The sequence below is a fragment of the Nerophis lumbriciformis genome, linkage group LG25 (genome assembly GCF_033978685.3).
Source record: "Nerophis lumbriciformis linkage group LG25, RoL_Nlum_v2.1, whole genome shotgun sequence".
NCBI lineage: Eukaryota > Metazoa > Chordata > Actinopteri > Syngnathiformes > Syngnathidae > Nerophis > Nerophis lumbriciformis.
The window spans coordinates 8603-14975 of NC_084572.2; the positions used below are offsets into that span (position 1 = coordinate 8603).

The window sequence follows — 6373 nt, forward strand, 5'->3', positions numbered from 1 at the left end:
AGTCCCGCCTCCGAGCATTCCGTTCTCTCTTTTTCACAAAGGAGACGGATAAAGACAATTTATTTTTATAAAGCGAACAAACCTTCTTTTCGCCAACCAGTTTTTCACATCATCCACACCAGCGACATATTAAAATAATTTTGCAATATGTCGGATGGTTTCGAATACGACTGGCTTCCGGTCAGGTCGGGGCGAAGACGCGCACGGCGACGTCAGGCTGCGCCTTCAGAGTGGCTCGCCCAGGATGATGAACGTTGTCATTATGACCAGGAGGAATATTTTTCTCAGTGGGATGAGCAGCGGCCCCAGAGGTCTTATGCGGATGTAGCACGGGGACGGCAGGATTCCTATCCGCGTCGCCCCTACCCGCAGACACGCCGCCATTTTGATGACCTACATCAAGAGCGCCGCAGCGCCCCTCAGTGGAATTATAGGAGAAACACACGCCAAAATAGGAATTTTGTGCCTTCAAGACAGCACTCTCAGGAGTACTTTAGGCCACAATATTCACCTCAAAGACGTCCCCGCTATCCTCCTCCCCCCAGGGGGACACGGAGGAAACGCCGGGATGCTTCCAGGAGGAATGGGCGCTCCCGTAATACCAGTAGAGACATGGACTCTAGGCCTCCCAGACATTATTCTCAGGACTATTTTTTACCTGAACATTGGCCTCAAAGACGTCCCCGCAATCCTCCCCGTCCCAAGAAGACACGCAAGAAGCGTCAGGACGCTTCTCGGAGGACTGCACCCCCTGACAACTCCACAACGTCCATGGAGGGGAATTTAAAAGCACAGTGTTTTTATAATATTATCAAAATAACACATCATTTGAATAATGTTACAAAAGACACTCACCCCCAGTCCATAATAAAAATGGAAGAGACGCTTGCCACCATGATCAAACCAGCGGTCTCCAACCCTGACGTTGAGACGCTTATCAGGTGCAATGCCAGGACTTGGGCATTAACGACGGTTGAGGTTTTAAGAGACCATTATAAAAACACTCTACAAGTGGAATTGGACAAGATAACCAGTTTTATTGACGAGGTTTGGAGACCCGCTTTTCAGCTGGCCTCTACATGGGCCAAGAAACATCTGGGACGCAGACTGATGGGGGACACCCTCGGGAAGGCCGAGGCTCTTATCGTCGCGGCCTTCGCCGACCCCCCTGTCAACGCGGAGGTGGTACGCCCGGCCCAGTCCTTGCCGGTCCAGACCGCCACCCGGGTATCGGTGGGCACCCATACTGACCCTACGGGCCCTGACGGGGCTCCTGGGGTGGTACGGGCTAGCAGCCCTCCGGCTCGGGTCGTCGCCCGGGTCTCGGTGGCTACCAGCACCGACGCCGTGGCTCCAGATTGGTCTCCTGAGGTGGATCGGGATGCAATCCCTCCAGCACGGGTTGCCCCGATCTTCCTTCCTCGTCGCCCGGAACCACCCAAGGAGCAGAGGGTGACACAGCCCCGGGCCACGGACAGCGGGCCTGCCCAGGACACCCTCGGCGAGGCTCCGCCCACCCAGCTTATTCCTGCATCTCGCAGGAGGCTTCCTCTGGGATCACCTGCAAGACAAGACACACAGGAGACCCCCACTCAGACCGAGGACGACGATGACTCACCACGTGGGTCCACAAGCTCCGGGGCGGATCAAACCCAGGACACCCCCACCCATACAGAGGACGACGATGACTCACCAGGGGGACCCACGGCCTCCTCGCCTCTCCTGATCGACTTTCGGGATGAAGAACAGGAGCGGGGGCTTTCTTCGGTGATGTCCCCTCGTTACTCTTCCGCGACCCCCGACTGGTCCCCTCTCCAGCCTGAGACGGCAGATGAGACGGCACCACAGGGTGAATTTTCACCACGGGGGCCCACACTTTCCGGGGCTCCTATGGTGGACTATGAGGACTCACCCTTGCAGCGGACGCCTCCTCAGGAGACGCCCCCTCAGGAGATGCTTCCTCAGGAGTCCCCCGATTGGGCACATTTGTTCCCTGGGGCACTAAAAAGGAAGCCACACAAGAGGCCTTCCGTCCCAGACACTCCACAACACCTGTCTATTCCAGAATGTGTCGAGTTGGTAGAGGATACGGCTAGTGCCTCCCCCCGTAGACCCACTAGACACATGGTCTCGAGTAGGAGGATGATGGATTGGAAGTTGTCGGCCAACAAGAAATTCTTGGTGATCGGCGACTCCAATCTGTCCCACCTACCACCTTTTTACGTCGACGACCTTCAGATCGACAGTTACCCGGGCGCCAGTTTTAGACACGCGGAGGCCATCCTACGCAAGACCGTAATTGCTGCACCGGTTGAAGTGTTGGTTCTAGCCTTTGGGATCAACCATCGTGAGCAGAAAGTTAAGGAGACCGCTATTAAGCAGCTCCAAGGGGCACTCAGGATGGCCGTGGCTACCTTCCCACGGGCCCGAGTGCTAATCCCCCTGATTAACTATTCGGCCGCTTTGCCCGTTGAGCAGAAAAACAACCTCGGGCGGCTGAATAGTTTAATCAGCAACAATTATGCTCACATCCCGGCTCTCGACAGCCGGGACTTTGAGACCCAACCCGACCTGGTCCACTGGACTCGGGACACGGCCAAGTTGATGCTCAAGCACTGGCTTGACTTTTTAAACTTGGCATCCCCATAATCCCGATCGCTCGGGGGGGTAATAAGAACGTGATAAATTTGGCCCATAATTTCACGCCAACCCCCTTACAAATCTCCCTCCTCAATAAGGGCCTCAACTTCATTCCTTCCACTAATCTCAGTAGCGACTGGCATCATCAACTTCAATTTGACCTCCAGCGCTACCACAGACGTGTCAAACTTGAGGTATACTATGAGAAACAAGATTCTCTCGGACCCACACCGTTCACAGCCCGTTCCGGCTGGGAGCCCTCACCTGGACTTATGCCTCCGGAATTCCAGGCTATGGTCCGGTCCGACGGGCTCTCCATGTCCGGTTCGGGCTGCGCACCTGCGGTCGCTCCCAATTTGACACGCGGAGAAGTTGAGGCCCTTCATAGTCTAAAAACAAACAAACATATTGTGATCAAACCAGCCGACAAGGGGAGTGCTGTTGTCATTTTTGACAGATCGCAATACATATGGGAGGGTTCTCGGCAGTTGAGTGACATGACGTATTATAAACCACTGCCGGAACCTATTTATCCGCAAACTATTCCCATGGTAGAAAAGATTCTGGATAATCTTCTACTTAAAAAATTTATCAATTTTAAACAACATAGGTATCTCATGGGGGAGCCGGATCCTCGCCCCCGCAGGTTCTACATGCTCCCTAAAATTCACAAGGAGCCAGACAAGTGGAGCAAGCCCCACGAGATCCCTCCGGGGCGACCCATTGTGTCTGACTGCGGCAGCGAGACGTACAGAACGGCGGCGTTCATCGATCATTATCTGACGCCGCTGTCCGTTCTGCACGACAGCTACCTCAGGGATACCTATGATTTTATTGATAAAATCAAGAAGGTCTGCATTCCCCCAGATGCCATTTTGTTTACCATCGACATTGACAGCCTGTATACAAACATTGATATAAATGAGGGGATACAGGCTGTCAAAAATGTCTTCTACAGGTACCGCGACGTTAGCAGGCCCGAAAAGGAGCTCCTGCAGCTCCTCGACATTAATTTGAGGAGAAACGACTTTGAGTTTGACGGTCGTTTCTACCTCCAAATTAAGGGCACTGCTATGGGCAAGAAATTTGCACCGGCGTATGCCAACATTTTTATGGCAGAGTGGGAGACCTCTGCCTTGGCCGCCTGCCCAAAACGTCCTCTCCACTACTTCCGGTACCTGGATGACATCTGGGGTGTCTGGACCCATTCCAGTGAGGAGTTCAGCGTGTTCTTAAACACGCTGAACACTCACAATAAAAATATCACCATCAAGTCGACCACGAGCAACACATCGGTCGACTTTTTGGACACCACGACATTCAAGGGTCCCGACTTTGCCGACACGCAACACTTGGACATCAGGGTGTTCTTCAAGGAGACCGACACCCACGCGCTCCTCTTCAAAAGCAGCTTCCACCCCAAGCATACCTTCGCGGGGTTGGTGAAATCCCAATTGTTGAGGTTCCATCGTGTCTGCACCAGAAGGGAGGACTTCCTGACGGCCTCGAGGACCCTCTTTTCTGCCCTGAAGGGGAGGGGCTATTCCAGGTCCTTCCTCCGACGGCAGTTGAGGGTCTTCTTGGACCCGAAGGGGCCTCCCCCTGGGACCGACATGATCCCTCTCATCACCACCTACTCTCCCTCGGCCGTGCGGGTCGCCAAGAAGGTCAAAGACCACTTCCGGACCTTTGCGGAGAGTAGCGGGAGGCTGCCGGGGCGCTACGTGGTGCCGGCCTACCGTAAGAACCCCAACTTGAATGATCTGTTGGTCAGGGCCAGGGTCAGCTCACTGAGAGACCCGCCCTCCACTAGGAGGGACACCCTTGTCCGCCACTCACAATGGTTGGTGAACCCCCACAACCGCAAGGTTTTCCAGCCGTTGTGCCGTGGCGGCCGACACACCCGGAACTGTGTGTACGTGATTCGGTGCCAACGATGTGGCGATATGTACGTGGGCGAGACGGGCAATACCTTAGCTAGGAGATTCGCCCAACACAAGTACAACATCGTTAGGCATAAAAATACCAACACTCACCTGGTTCAGCATTTTCTCCGACACGGGTGGTCTTCCGTCCGGGCGACTGTCGTAGAGACGGATCCCAAATGGAGCCTCGCCCAACGCCACCGGGCGGAGCTCCTTTGGATCTCCAAATTGGGCACCAGACATCCAGGGGGCCTAAATGAGGTGTGAGTGTGAGCCCGTTGGATTGTGACGGACAGTGCACATTCCCGTTTTTCCCTTCTTTATTTTTCCCATACCCCCCACCCCCCCTCTTCCCTAACCCTAACCATTCCCTTCTCCTTACCTAAAACCTACCCCCAAACCTAACCCTAACCCTAACCCTAACCCTAACCCTAACCCTAACCCTAACCCTAACCCTAACCCTAACCCTAACCCTAACCCTAACCCTAACCCTAACCCTAACCCTAACCCTAACCCTAACCCTAACCCTAACCCTAACCCTAACCCTAACCCTAACCCTAACCCTAACCCTAACCCTAACCCTAACCCTAACCCTAACCCTAACCCTAACCCTAACCCTAACCCTAACCCTAACCCTAACCCTAACCCTAACCCTAACCCTAACCCTAACCCTAACCCTAACCCTAACCCTAACCCCTAACCCTAACCCTAACCCTAACCCTAACCCTAACCCTAACCCTAACCCTAACCCTAACCCTAACCCTAACCCTAACCCTAACCCTAACCCTAACCCTAACCCTAACCCTAACCCTAACCCTAACCCTAACCCTAACCCTAACCCTAACCCTAACCCTAACCCTAACCCTAACCCTAACCCTAACCCTAACCCTAACCCTAACCCTAACCCTAACCCTAACCCTAACCTAACCCTAACCCTAACCCTAACCCTAACCCTAACCCTAACCCTAACCCTAACCCTAACCCTAACCCTAACCCTAACCCTAACCCTAACCCTAACCCTAACCCTAACCCTAACCCTAACCCTAACCCTAACCCTAACCCTAACCCTAACCCTAACCCTAACCCTAACCCTAACCCTAACCCTAACCCTAACCCTAACCCTAACCCTAACCCTAACCCTAACCCTAACCCTAACCCTAACCCTAACCCTAACCCTAACCCTAACCCTAACCCTAACCCTAACCCTAACCCTAACCCTAACCCTAACCCTAACCCTAACCCTAACCCTAACCCTAACCCTAACCCTAACCCTAACCCTAACCCTAACCCTAACCCTAACCCTAACCCTAACCCTAACCCTAACCCTAACCCTAACCCTAACCCTAACCCTAACCCTAACCCTAACCCTAACCCTAACCCTAACCCTAACCCTAACCCTAACCCTAACCCTAACCCTAACCCTAACCCTAACCCTAACCCTAACCCTAACCCTAACCCTAACCCTAACCCTAACCCTAACCCTAACCCTAACCCTAACCCTAACCCTAACCCTAACCCTAACCCTAACCCTAACCCTAACCCTAACCCTAACCCTAACCCTAACCCTAACCCTAACCCTAACCCTAACCCTAACCCTAACCCTAACCCTAACCCTAACCCTAACCCTAACCCTAACCCTAACCCTAACCCTAACCCTAACCCTAACCCTAACCCTAACCCTAACCCTAACCCTAACCCTAACCCTAACCCTAACCCTAACCCTAACCCTAACCCTAACCCTAACCCTAACCCTAACCCTAACCCTAACCCTAACCCTAACCCTAACCCTAACCCTAACCCTAACCCTA

At 53.5% G+C, this 6373-nt stretch overlaps 1 long non-coding RNA gene across 1 annotated transcript; it reads right to left on the reverse strand.

Moving 5' to 3' along the window:
- Positions 1-1088: 1088 nt before the first annotated feature.
- Positions 1089-4847, reverse strand: LOC133621975 (uncharacterized). Its single transcript, XR_012051156.1, has 3 exons — positions 4677-4847; positions 1694-3029; positions 1089-1561 (listed from the first exon to the last, which is right to left on the reverse strand). It is a non-coding gene; the product is annotated as an uncharacterized lncRNA (long non-coding RNA).
- Positions 4848-6373: the final 1526 nt, after the last annotated feature.